The following is a 14940-nucleotide window of genomic DNA, read 5'->3' on the forward strand; positions in this document are numbered from 1 at the left end:
AAATTAGAGATTTTACTCTTTTTTCTTGGTTATTTTGGCCAAAGGTTTATCTATTTTATTGATCTTTTCAAAAAATAAACTTTTGGATTTATTGATCTGTTGTAGAATTCCTTTGTTTTCAATATCATTTAATTCTGCTCTGATTTTGGTTATTTCTTTTCTTCTGCTAGGTTTATGGTTGGAATATTCTTTCTTCTGCAGTTGCTTGAGATGTCACATTAAGTTATTAACTTCCTCTGTTTCCGTTTTATTAAGGAAGACTTAAAGTACTATAAATTTCTCTCTTAGGACTGCCTTTGCAGTATCCCAGAGGTTCTGATAATTCATGTCTTCATTGTTGTTTTGTTTCAAAAATTTGGTGATTTCCTTCTTAATCTCATCTATAACCCATTTATCCTTCAACATAAGGTTATTTAGCTTCCATGTTTTTGTATGAGTATGAAGATTCCTGTTGTTATTGACTTCAACTTGTATTACATGATGGTCTGAGAAGATGCAAGGAATAATTTCTATTTTTTTAAATTTTCTGAGTGCCGCGGACCACCCAGTCGGTGGGCTCCAGTCCGAGGGAAAGCAGGGAGAAGGAACGAGGAAAGTTGAGAGGTCGGCGCAGGAAAGACAGTCTGGCACACCACGGGTGAAGTATGCAGCTGTAATTTTACTGTGAAACTTATGCAAGTATTTATACACTTCTGCTCACAGGCAGGGGTGTCATGGGTTACACAAGGGTCATTCTGAATTACTGGGAAAGTTACAAATTTTTTCCTTACGGTTACAGTTTTGTGTTTAGGTAAGCTCTGATTGTTTTAGATATTTTTAACAATGTAATTACTTTGTCTCTGTTCGTAATTGATAGCAGTTAAAAGCATACCTAAAATAAACAGTACCACTCATGGTTGTGAAATTGTTTTACTCCTAAATCATTGGTATTTATTACTTAAACGTTTTAGTGCCTGACTTATAGGCGGCTTTGAGTCTAGCAGGCTTGTGCCTTATCTTATCCTGTAGTGTGATGGGTTCAGCTTTGAGAAAGTACATTGTGATTAGTGTCAGAGCACACAGACCTATGCTAAAGAAAAACAAAGTAATAAATTTTAAAGGCTGCCACGGTCGTTCAAGCTCCTGCGGGTGACCTGGCACGTAGAGCACCGTTTCTGATGCCGTTTGTGCAGGGGTCGCTGGGGGCGAAGCTCCGTGGAGCACAAGCCTCCTTACCAGCGTTCTAAAACGCGGACAGCGCCGCCTCACTACGGCTGTGGTGCCGTGGGTGCGGCATCTGAGATTAGATTTGTGGCCTAGGATGTGGTCAATTTTGGAGTATGTTCCATGGGCTGATGAGAAGTATATGTATTAAGTTTTTTTGGGATGAAATGTTCTCTAGATGTCTGTTAAGTCCAGATGTTGAATGGTTAAGTTTAAATCTAAAATTTCTTTGCTTAGCTTCTTTTTGGAGGATCTATCCAGCACTGTTAAAGGGGTGTTAAAATCTCCAACTACTATGGAACTGGATGAAATCACATTGCTCATGTCTGTTAGAGTTTCTCTTATAAATTGAGGTGCTTTCTGGTTGGTTGCATAAATATTAATAATTGAAATCTCATCATATTGAGTATTACCTTTAACAAATATGAAGTGTCCATCCTTATCCTTCCTTATTTTGGTTGGTTTAAAGCCTATTGCGTCTGCAAATAGTATTGCAATGCCTGCTTTTTTCTGCTTTCCATTTGCCTGGAGTATGGATAACCATCCTTTCACCTTGAGTCTATATTTGTCTTTTAATGTAAGATGAGATTCTTGTATGCAGCAGATATCTGGCTTGAGTTTTTGTATCCACTCAGCCAACCTGTGCCTCTTTAGAGGACAATTTAAACCATTCACATTAATTGAGAATATTGATAAGCCTTTCGAGACTCCAGTGGATGTTTTTAATCCTTTTGCGACTGTGGAATTTGAATTTGATCAAAATTTTCTGGGTGGGTTTGCTTTTGTGGTGGAGGATTACACTGGTCTTTATGGAGGATAGGTCTAAAAATACCCTGGAGAGCTGGTTTAGTTATGGCAATTTTATTCAACATGTGAATGTCATTAAAGTATTTAATTTCTCTGTCATAAATGAAACTCAGTTTAGCTAGGTACAGGATCCTGGGTTGAAAGTTGTTTTGTTTTAGGAGATTAAAAGTCAATGACCATCCTCTTCTAGCTTGAAAGGTTTCAGCAGAGAGATCTGCAGTTATTCTAATATCCTTCCCCTTGTAGGTGATGGTTTTATTTCGTCTGGCTGCTTTCATAATTTTCTCCTTCATATTAACTTTAGGGAAATTGATTATGATGTGTCTGGGGGATGTCTTATTTGGGTTGAGTCATGCTGAAGTTCTGAAACTGTCCACTATCTGAATTTCAGAATCTCTTGGCATGTCTGGAAAGTTCTCCTTCGTAATCTCATGGAGAAGAGCCTCTGTGCTGTGTGAAGCCACTTCATCACTTTCAGGGATCCCTATAACACGAATATTAGTTTTCTTTGAATTATCCCAGAGCTCTCTGAGAGAGTGATCTATTTTTGCCCTCCATTTCTCTTCCTCTTTGAGAGTTTGGGAGCGTTGGAAAGCTTTGTCTTCAATGTCAGAAATCCTTTCTTCTGCTTGCTCCATTCTGTTATTGAAGGATTCTACTGTGTCTCAGATCTTTGACGGCTGCAACTTCTTGTCTCAATGTGTCAAAATCTTTGGTCATTTGGCCTTTGAATTCATTGAATTCTTGAGATATCTTTTGGGTTACTGCTTGGAATTCTAATTTGATCTTATTTGCTATCCAGTTTCTGAATTGGATTTGTGACATCTCAGCTATTTGTTTGTGCATGGGATCTTGTGCTGTGTCTGCCCCATTGATCCTTGGGGGGGTTGATCTATTCTGATTATTCATACTGCCAGAGTTTTTCTCTCGCTTTCACCTCTTGATTGTTTTTCACCATTGCATTTGGCCATCCTCAGAGTTGGGGAGGTGTCTCTCCAAGATTAGACCCCAGCAGGATCATTCTATGGTTGTTGGATGTTTGTAGGGAGGGACCCTGTGTAGCTCCTTTGGGGCTGCCCCAGACAGGGTGTTCTGGTTGTGGAAACAGCTCTAGAGTTTGACACACCCAGATCCAGCAACAGGGTGGGGGTTGGTGCACACGGTTCTGGGAGTGCCTGGCACCAAATGACTTTGGCACAGAGAGCTCAAGGCTCCAGCAGTCTCTGGCAAGGAGAAGGGCTCTGCGCAGAGGCAGGGAGGGCTCCAGAGGGCACGTGGCTACCAGAGTCCCTGTCCAGACGTGCGGGCCGGTGTGGAGGCAGGGGGGGTACAGGAGGGAAGACATGGGATTGCATGGCACCCGCAGTTCCTGGTTAGGGCTGCGGAGGTCCGGTGGGCATGGGTCGTTGGTCAGGGGTCACAGCGCAGCTTTTATGGAGGTCCGGGAGGCGCAGCTCTTACCGAGATCTGGGCAGGCATCAATTGATATATTTTCTTTTATTACTTTGTATACATTGGCAGCTCTCCCATGGGCAGTAGTTCCCAACCTTTTTCAGCACAAGGGACCAGTTCCCTGGGCGACAATTTGTCCATGGACCTGGTGGTGGTGGCAGCTGCAGGCCCCGGGCTTGTCTGTGTGCATCCTGAGCTCTGGCTGCGGGAGCCACTCTTTTCTGATTTTTAATATGTAATTTCTCATACAATAAAAATATGTCTAATAATGAATAGTCAGTGGTTACTTTAAAAGCCGAGAGAGAGAGAGATCTTTCTTATGTCAATAATTAAAACACAGAATCACAGCAAGTACATTGTTGACATTTAACAAATTGATAACTGAGATCGCAGATCTGGACTCAAATCTGAAACTCTGAGGTAGGACCTATAAAGTAAGACTGACTGCATTTCAAAAAACACCTTGCTCTTCTCAATGTTTTATCTTTTTTATTTTTTCATTTTTTCTAATAGTTTAAGAAATAAATCATACAGTGTTTCCCTTATAAAGACATTCACGATATTTTTATTAAGAGATAAAAAATATAATCAGGAAATACATTGCATTGTATTTATTTTGGATTTGTTTATAATTCTGTTTCAATTAAATGTTAATCAAACATATATATGTATGATATTGTCCTAATAATAAATAGACTATAATCACAATAGCATAACTTGCATACAAGCGTGATTTGTGGAATGGTAATTACAAATCTCATTGATTAATTAGAGACTCTGAGAATCACTGATGTTCAATATCATTATCTTTATTTTGCATTTATTTTTTTATTAAATCGTAGCTGTGTACATTAATGCAATCATGGGGTACAATGTGCTGGTCTTATATGCAATTTGAAATGTTTTCATCACACTAGTTAACATAGCCTTCAGGGCATTTTCTTAGTTATTGTGTTAAGACATTTATATTCTACACCTGGTAAATTTCACATATTCACTTGTAAGATGCACCGCAGGTGTAGTGTCACCAATTACTCTCTCTCCACCTATGCTCACCCCTCCCCTCCCCTCCCTCTCTCTTTTCCCTTCTTCTTGGGCTAAAATTGGGTTTTAGTTTTCATAAGAAAGCTATAAATTGGTTTTTAGTAAGACTCATTACATTAGATTCCATTCTTGAGATACTTTGCTAAGAAGAATATGTTCCAGCTCCATCCATGTAAACATGAAAGAGGTAAAGTTTCCATCTTTAAGGCCAAATAATATTCCATGGTGTACATATACCACAATTTATTGATCCATTCATGGGTCGATGGGCACTTGGGCTTATTCCATGACTTATCTTTTAAATTAGCTTTTTTAAAGGGAAAGAAGAAGCTATTGTTGTTACTGTAACTATTGCTACTACTCCCTTGACTTATAACTAGATACCACATTGTAGTTTGTTCCAAGCACGTGCAAAGAGTTTTACAAGTATTATCTGATGTGTCTTTAAGCTGTAATAATATGTAATGTTCGAAAATGGTTGTGTATATTCTCAAATAAAGAGGGGAAAAGTCACTACAAGTTTTCTCATACCAGTTTAAAAAGAGCTTTCAAGGGATGTTCAGATTGTTTAGTATCATTCATATCCTTATTTTCAAATTATCAAAATAGCAACTGTTCTAGGCATGACATCATTACAATATATGCTAAGAAAATATAGCCATATTATAGTTAATTTTTAAAGTTATGGATTACATAAGCTTCTCAATCATTTTACCAGACCATCGTTTTGTTGTTGACGTTGTTGTTGTTGTTGTTTTTTTAATGTTTATTTCCAACTGTGTATCATGGTCATATCTGCAAAGTGATCAGAGCACTACATATAAAGTTTTTGCCTATTTTTAGAAATTAAGCTCTTAAATTTTATCCTTTAGATCTAAGTTCCCAAGGACAATTTTGTTGCATTTGTAAAACTATTTTCTTATGGGAAATAGAAAGAAAGTAACAAAAAGATCACTGAAAAATTCATCTATATGTGAAACTTGAGGATGACTTCTTACTTCCTTTGTGAGTCTCAAAGTTTATAGCAACTGATACATTATGAAACAATCCTTTTGGGAAATAAGTAAATTGTTAGCTCAGCAGAACCCCAGCAAAAACTCTGAGTGGTTAGATATATACAATTCTTTTGTTCTTTCTTCTCAGCAGTTATCCCTACTGAGATAGTCAGTGTTTCATCTCGGCATGAAATAACATCAGACAATGCTGTACTCTGAAAAGTAGACAAAATGAGAACTCTCAAATGAGAATGAATTAGAAAAGACCCCACACTAGCAACCAGGAGTTAAAAACTTGAAACTGACAGATGTGCTACAGAGGGCGTTTACAGAGAGTTTTCCACTCCCAGCTTCTTATTCTTCACAGAAATTATTAGTACTGGAAAGTGTCAGACAGCAAATGATAACACCGGCCATGACAGATTTATGATTTAAAGCAAAACCAGCTGTCTGGTAGATATCCATCTGAAGAAAGCTTTTAAATATAAAAACAAATAAGCAAGGCATTTTCTCAAATTCTCTGAAGTTTGTTTCACTGAATGGGTGGATATGGGAGGAGATGTTATCTTCTTTTATTTCTCTGTGATACTGATAGAATTTATGAAGGACTATTATTTTTCAAAGATCTAAGGAATAAGTCATGAGAATATTTCATAACATATAAAATATGTTTGATATTTATTATATAACAAACTATATATATATATATAGTTTTTATATATACAAGGATATACAAGTTTTTATAGGTCTCTTTTAAAAATGTATTAAATGACTTCTTAAACTGAAACTTATGTATATTTACCCTTTAGAATAAAGGGCAAAAATAAGTGGAAACCAGAGAGGTTTTTTATGTGTATCTGTTTTACAGATGACTTTTTTTTCTTCCAAAAAGCACTGTCATGTTTCATTCTCATCTGTTTTGACATTTTGGGAAGGTTTAAACATTACCTTTCATCCAGGCCCTATGTGTTAACATAAAGTGCTTCATTCCTAATACAAAAGTTCCCAGGTTTCTGATTTATTTCCACTGGTAGTGAGTTGAAAACTTTTGGTTCCTTAGTTACAAAGGTAGTTTATAGAGGAAAGGCTTTATTCACCAGCCTTATTGCCTAGAAGAATTCCAAATGACTGAGGTCCCTGACTGGCTTGGTCTCTCCCTTTTTATCCATAGTCAAAAAGTTCCCACCCACAGGTACCTTTTTCACTGACCAGTTTGAATCAAGCAGGACATGCTATTCCAGCTCCCACAGAACTATAGGATTTTCTTCCAAGTTCCAGGAAGTTAAGTTTACAAATGTTCAAGAGTTGAGTCACCATGGAGAGGACCCTGCAGGTGTATCCTTGTGTGTCCTTGAGAGACCTCTTCTTCTAGACCTCACCCTTCTGGGGTATCCTCTCTCAAGTCCAGAGAATTATTTTTACTGAATTATTACTCTGAGTAAACATTGTACTAAGCTTAAACTGGAAGAATAACACACACACAAACACACACGAGCACCCACATGCAGATGCAAATGCAGTTTCTGCCTTTTCAGATTTTTTTCCCCTAAAATTATACAAAACTAAGCCAACATTGTAATTAAATGTCTAACATAACATAATATAAATAATTACACAGTATTTCCAGAGACGAATGTGTTTGTTAATAACCTCATGTAAGATCTAGTGGAAAAGGAGATAGAACATCTCACAAAATATAAAGAATGAGCCGATATGATATGAAAAAAGGGCTCACAAGTGAAGTGGAGAATCAAACAAAGAGCCCCCAAATCAAAGATATGTAAGCATAGTATCATTACAGTATATATCATGCATGGATTATGTTGCATCTATTTCACTAAGCATTACAAGCCATAGAAACTCTCCGTATGTCATAAAATACAATATCATCATAATTTATTTAGCAGCTCCCACAGGCCTCATACTACATTCTCTGTTTACATTATTTTGGCCTGAGGGAAACATTATGAAATAGATTTTATTTCTCTTTAGAGAATAAAAGGTCAAGGAGGCTTAAAGGCATTAAAATCAAATATTCTTGCCGAGGCACAGTGCCTCACACCTGTAATCCTAGCAGTTAGTTAGGCCAAGATGTGGGATTGCTCGAGCTCGGAAATTTAAGACCACCCTGAGCAAGAGCAAGGTGCCGTTTCTACTAAAAAATTAGCTGGGCCTTGTGGAGGGCACCTGTAGTCCCAGCTACTTGGGAAGCTGAGGCAAGAGGATCTCTTGAGCCTGAGTTTGAGGTAGCTGTGAGCTATGATAATTCCATGGCACTCTACTGAGGGCAACAGAGTGAGATTCTGTCTCAAAAAAATAATAATAAATAAAATATTATCTCAGGCAGATGTGTCAACTCCAAAACTCATAATCTTAAGTATGATCACACAATTTACTTTCCCTCATTGCCACTGTATTAATACACAGGGCAAAGGATCTCATAGTTCTTAACAACAACTACAGTGCTACGTGATAGATCTGCACATTTTTCTGAAACTACGGGAGCACATTTAAATGGGCTGCTGTTTCTCAAGACTTGACATGAAAACTTTGCCCTTATGGGATTTTTCTGTGACTTACTTGGTAGATATTAACTAAGGAACTATTTTCTTTGGCATTGAATACTTATTTCTGAAATATTTTTGAAACTTTCTTTTTCCCGTGATGAGCTGATTCATATTTCTAACAGCTAGAACAGGCCACAAAATATTTAAATCTGATACTCCAGTAAAGAATCATATAAGTGTATTTGGCTAGAAATTACAGATGCAATCTTTAATAATCTGGCTTTTGTGTATTCATTATAGACATATACATCTACTGTTTTCTGGGGGCAAAATGCTTCACATAGCACCTATTTAAATTAATAAATCATTGTATATTAGGAGTAGATACCTGAGAAATTGGAAGTTAATAGCTTATAAAAAGTATCTATAATCTGACAAATTTAAGTAAAGCTATTTTTTGTTAATGTTAAATCAACAGTTACCAAAAACAAGTTTGTATAATTTAAAAAAACGTATTAGCTTGGCGCCCCTAGCACAGTGGTTATGGTGCTGGCCTAATGCACTGAGGCTGGTGGGTTCAAACCCAGCCAGGGCCAGCTAAGCAACAATGACAACTGCAACAAAGAAATAGCCAGGCATTTTGGTGGGCGCCTGTAGTCCCAGCTACTCAGGAGGCTGAGGCAAGAGAATTGCTTAAGCCCAGTTTGAGGTTGCTGTGAGCTGTGACGCCATGGCATGCATGATTTAGAAAAGTGTTGGCAGAGAATTAAAACCAGGTAACCAATAAAAAGTAAAATTCCTGCAAGTAATAGGCAGTCAATAATTTTTTTTTTTTTTTTTTGAGACAGTCTTACTATGTCGCCCTCGGTAGAGTGCCGTGGCTAAAAGCCCAATAAAAAGCACTTTTGTGGTTGACAGACCAGACTTTATTTAATTTTGTTCAAGATTCACAAATATTTGGTACTAAGCCTTTCTTTTGTGGGTTAAATGCAGAGCTGAAGCTCTGTTGGCAAGGTGCTCTGCTAAATTTTAAAAAGCTCAAGTCATAATTTTACTGTTTTCAAGATTTCTACTTCTTAATCCAAACACAATATTTCTAAGAGTTGCAGACAGGCTCGTAAAAGTGAACAAGGAAAGGGGATTATTATTTTATAGCATTATAAATGGAGTTTGGGGAAATAGTGAACAGCTGTCTAAAGAAACCTTGGAGATTTTAGCCCATTTTTAAAAAAAGATTGATTCTTTCTTCCCCCTCCTCCTTCTATCTACACACACAGATTTTGCTGACAATTCTTATTATATTTGGTGAATGAAAGTACCTTTGGGATGATGTAAGGGCCATTAATTCTTTTCCATTTGCATTCACAAGAAAACTGTACATCATATTTTAATAAGACATTAAAAATAGAAACAATGGTCAACAAAGACAAGGAGGACCTATGCTTTGTTTATTAAAATAGATTTTTGAAATGCCATTCCATTTTTATTGCAAAGCCTGGTGCTACCCTTGCTTCTTTTTAGCTCCAGCTAAGCTGTTTGCCGTCCGCAAAAATATTGCGTTGCAGAATTGGTCCATGTTCTCTCAGAAACCAATCAGACACATGCCTGAGAGCATATTAAAAGCTAAAGTGGGTGGGCGGCGCTGGTGGCTCAAGGAGTAGGGCGCTGGCCCCATATACCAGAGGTGGTGGGTTCAAGCCCGGCCTCAGCCAAAACTGCAAAAAAAAAAAAAAAACAGCTAAAACGGGGAAGTAGTTACTTACTTGTACATGCACCAAAAATAATGTAGTTACTTACTTGTACATGCACCAAAAATAATGAAACTTAGATGTACCCAGGAGAGGGCAGACTCTTCTGGCTTTGCAGACTTGGGTCAGTTCACAGGAGGGAATGGCTGTCCTTGGGGGTTTCTTCACCAGCCACCATGGGGGTTTACTGTCCTAATACATACTTTGAAAACTATGGTGCGGTGTAATAAATCCCTGTTTGCCTTCCTTCTTCATCTCTGACATTTCTGAACTTTATCAATCTCTGCCTTATGTTGTTTACACCCCTGAAGTATTTATGAAATCACTCTCCTGTCCTACACATTTAGAATGCAGCTGGATGTAACCCCTTCTCCTTGAGATCACAATGTCTACCTATCGCAGGCTAGATTTCCAAGCACTATCCTCGATTCATAAATGCCTTCTCCTCCAAGAAGTTGTGTCATTTGTAGTACTAAAATGAATGGCAACATAAAATGCAAAAAGATAAACCCTTTTGGAAAGTGATTCAACAATAATAACTTTGGAGTCTTGACATGTTTATACATTTTGATTATTGGGGAATCTTTCCAGGGAATCATTTGAATGAGAGGAAAAGCAAAAATACTTCAAAATATCTCTTGCAATTTTTCTCCAGTGTTAAAAATCTAAAACCAACTTGTCCTTAATCAATGTAACGCTGGGAAGAGGGCATGTGGGAGTGCCTAAGGGAAGAGTGTTCCCATTACTAGTAATAATGATTTTATAAGTTTGAAACAAATATTCAATTATTAATTGTTAGTAGATTAGAAATATTGTTAGGAATTGGGAACAGAGTCTGGGCAAAGGGGGGCAGTCATGGAGGACTGATTCAGATTCATTTTCCTGGCTTTGAGCACAAAGTAAGAGATCCTGTCGCTTTAATATTCTGAAGCCTGGCGTGTTAAATCCTCCCTCCCCTCACAGAGCTGCAGCCAGGCTGGAGGCCTTGAAGATGCTTTCTGCCAGGGCGGGGCAGTGTGTTCCCAGCAAGTGCTTTCTTTAAACTTTGTCCAACTCAGGAAGACTTGCTCTGGGCCAGCTAAGGAGAAGAAGGATCTCTTTTTTTCTCCCACCTTAACTGGGACAGAGGAGTCTGGACACAAGGTTGTCAGAGTATTAAAACCTCCCATCTGTGGTGTGTGACTGTGGGTCAGCTAGGATTTGGTCCTTGAGTCACCCTCTTATTGGCTGCCTCATCAAGACTTTGTTTACATTAAGACCCTGTACCTTGGGCGGCGCCTGTGGCTCAGTGAGTAACGCGCTGGCCCCATATACCGAGGGTGGCGGGTTCAAACCCAGCCCCGGCCGAACTGCAACAAAAAATAGCCAGGCGTTGTGGCAGGCACCTGTAGTCCCAGCTGCTGGGGAGGCTGAGGCAGGAGAATTGTGAAAGCCCAAAAGCTGGAGGTTGCAGTGAGTCCTGTGACATCATGGCACTCTACCGAGGGCGGTAAAATGAGACTCTGTCTCTACGAGAAAAAAAAAAAAAAAAAAAAAACCCGTATACCTTAAAACAGTGAAAAGTAGTAAGTAAATCCATGTAATTAACGTAATCAGTTATAGAGTTAGTCTAGTTATAGAAAGGAAAGTGCAGCAAGAACCATGACAGGACTGTTTGCCTTGTTGCATAAGATTTGTGATTATAACACTGATGTATGAAATAAATACAGAGCTGGCCTGATCCTCGGGGCTGCGTACTGGAAGCTTCATGAAGAAGTGTATGCCACCTCCCCAGCCCCGCTGCTCTTCAAGCTATCTCTTTTCCTCTGTCTATTATTTCTCTGTACTAACATTCTGTAACTTTCACTAATACTTTTCCTCAGTCTCCTGCACCATGAGGCCACTTGGCAGTGAACTCACAGTGTGCCGAGGCTGGTCCCTGACATACTGTTAAGGAAATTATGATACATCAATTACATGTATTTGACTTGTTTATTTAAATGGTATCTATCAGCTGGGCATGGTGGCTCACGCCTGTAAGCCCAGGACTTTTAGAAGAACACTTGAAACTAGGAGATAGAGTCCAGGATGAACAACATAAGCGACCCCTTTTATATATATAACTTTATATATATATGTAAATTTACTTATAACTTACTTATATATATATAATATATATAACATAGAGAGATCCCTTTTATATTATATATAAATGAAAGTAAATTAGCCAGACATGGAGGTGTGCCCCAACCATAGTCCTATCTACTTGGAAGGGGGAGGATCATTTGAACCTGGGAGGTGACGTTTAAAGAGAGCAGTGAATAGGCCACTGCATTCTAATTTCAGTGATGCAAAGAGACCTTTCTCTAAATCATTAATTAATTGGTTAATTAATTAATTAAAAGTAAATGAAGTTTATCAAGAAAATGCAACAGAGTAAAAAATAAATATGCTGTGAAACTTTCATATAAGCCATAAAAACATGCACACACAGACACACTTATGAACATGGTCTAATCTATAATGGAATATTGAGAGTAGTGAGTAGCGGTTTTATTGGGCCGTAATTGTGCTTTATCATTTTTTTGTGTGTGCTTTACCATTTTTAAATTTCAATTTCTGTTGATATATTTTTATTTATGTGTATAAATGGAACAATTAAGGTGTATAATTGAATAAATCATTCCAGAGGAATATTTAGTAAGCAAATATTCATATATATTATTCAAGTTAAACACTGCTTGCAAAGTTTATCATCTAAAACATGTTCATAAAACTTTCACACCAATCATGCAATATAGCCAACTAAATCTTAACCATTGCATTTATTTATTTATGTATTTTTGAGACAGAGTCTCACTATGTCATCCTCGGTAGAGTAATGTGGTATCATAGCTCACAGCAACCTCCAACTCTTGGACTTAAGCGATTCCCTTGCCTCAGCCTCCCAAGTAGCTGGGCTGACAGGCACCCGCCACAATGCCTGGCTATTTTTAGAGATGAGGTTTCACTCTGGCTCAGGCTGGTCTCCAACCTGTGAGTTCAGGTGATCCACTTGCCTCGGCCTCCCAGAGTGCTAGGATTACAAGCACAAGCCATGGTGCCTGGCTTAACCATTGCATCTACGCCTAAAAAGTATGGTCATTATAAAATGACAGAGACTCTGGCAGTTTATTCACAATTCTATTTCTTCATTTGAACCAATCAAATTAAAAAATATTTTTCTTTTTTGTGGTTTTCAAAGACCTTTAGTTGTGTGCTCTTTTGAAAAAGAATCACCTATAAGAAAATGGAGTGTACAATTCTATAACATGTGAACTTGCTCACATAACTTAATATCTCTGCATATGGATTGGGTGTTATAAAAATCTGAAAGTCTTCTATGAGGCCAAAATGCTTGCGGACCCCGATTATCCATTGGTGAATAAGACAGAAAGGATGCATGCTTTACAATGCTCGCATTTTGTTTAAGGGACAGAAAATAGAGAAATGCACAAGTAAATGACAATATAAACACAGAGAGTGGTAGACAGTGTGGAAAATAAAACTACAAGACATAGGGCTGGTTCACATCAAGTACTGATTTTACATCAAATAGTATTTTTATGGTGCGGCACCTGTGGCTCAAGGAGTAGGGCGCCGGTCCCATATGCCGGAAGTGGCGGGTTCAAACCCAGCCCCGGCCAAAAAAAAAAAAAAACAAATAGTATTTTTATAGTCAACGAGTATTATAGGGGGTTAAAAGAGCTTTCCTTTTTGCTACTGGAAAATTATCAATTACATCCTACCTCAAAAGTGACAATCATAAACAGATGTCATAACATTTCAAGATTGTAAAATTAAAATGGCTGTGGAATGAAGATGGGAAAATCTTCAATAGTTTTATATACCATTAATTTGAAAACTCTTAAAATGTTACAATTATACATTGTAAATCATCAATGTACCCATAAAAATTTGGAGTGAAATTGAGTTGAATTATTATTGAAGTTGAGTTGATTGATGTTTTAATATTTCCTTTTATCATTCAGAAATTAGTATTATATTGTTTTGTAACTATATGTATATATATATATCTCCAAATTTGAACTTACTGAGATGTACTTCATGATTAATTTCACATTAAAAATATACTATACTATACTATAAATACTTCATTTAAAAAAAACAAACTGGATGTTGTTTTTTTTTTTCTTTTTTTTCTTTTTTAGTTGCAGTTTATTTTTATTTGAGCAGCCCTATCTTTACCAAAAGTACCCGAATTTCTTCCTGGGTATCCACTTTGTTTCTAGCAGAGAAACTTTTTAAATCTGAAAAGTATTCAAAGTACCCTATAGTTTGGGAACGCATAACCTAGGACCATCTTCCAGCCCACAAAGTGTCTGTATGTAAAAGGAACACTGATCATACCTGGTGTTTCTCTAAGAGAACTTACCAAAAATAGCACAGCACCTGAAACAAAGCAGCTCTCTCTACCCTCAATATGATTATTAGATTAAGGTAAAATCCAAGACTCTGGGAGGTTTTTGCTGTTTTTTTAAAAGTTCAGACACCAAAGATAAGAGAGATTTATTTAGGGGTAAAAAAAACCTGATAGAATTAGACCTTAGAGGATTTTTTTTTTTCCCTCCAATGAAACTGTCAAAGTTGGGAGGCGGAGCAAGATAGCAGCCGAGTAACAGCTTCCTTGCATCTGGGCACCGTGAGTTGGGGGAAATAGGACTCCAGGCATCTCTGGCTGGTGGGAACTGCCTATCATCACTACTATGAGGATACAGGGAGTCAGTGAGAGACTTCTGGACCCCAAGAGGAGGACTAAAACAGTGGAAAACCGGCAAGTGGTCGCGTGTGTTCAATCCGTCTAAACCCACCCACAACTTCCACAGGCACGAGAACTTAAAGAGCAAGAGGAAGTGAAAGGAAAATTAGGGCAAGGAAACAGATCAAAGAAATCACTCATGAGGAAGAATCAGCAGAAAACTCCAGGCAACATGAAGAACAAGTCCAGAACAACCCCGCCAAGGGACCATGAGGTAGCTACTGCAGAGGATTCCACCTATACAGAAATGTTAGGAATGACAGAAAGGGAATTTAGAATACACATGTTGAAAACAATGAAAGAAATGATGGAAACAATGAAGTAAACTGCTAATAAAGTGGAAAATAACCAAAAGGAAATCCAAAAACAGAATCAAATCAGAGATG

This window comes from Nycticebus coucang, chromosome 23 (genome assembly GCF_027406575.1).
Source record: "Nycticebus coucang isolate mNycCou1 chromosome 23, mNycCou1.pri, whole genome shotgun sequence".
NCBI classification, from domain to species: Eukaryota; Metazoa; Chordata; class Mammalia; order Primates; family Lorisidae; genus Nycticebus; species Nycticebus coucang.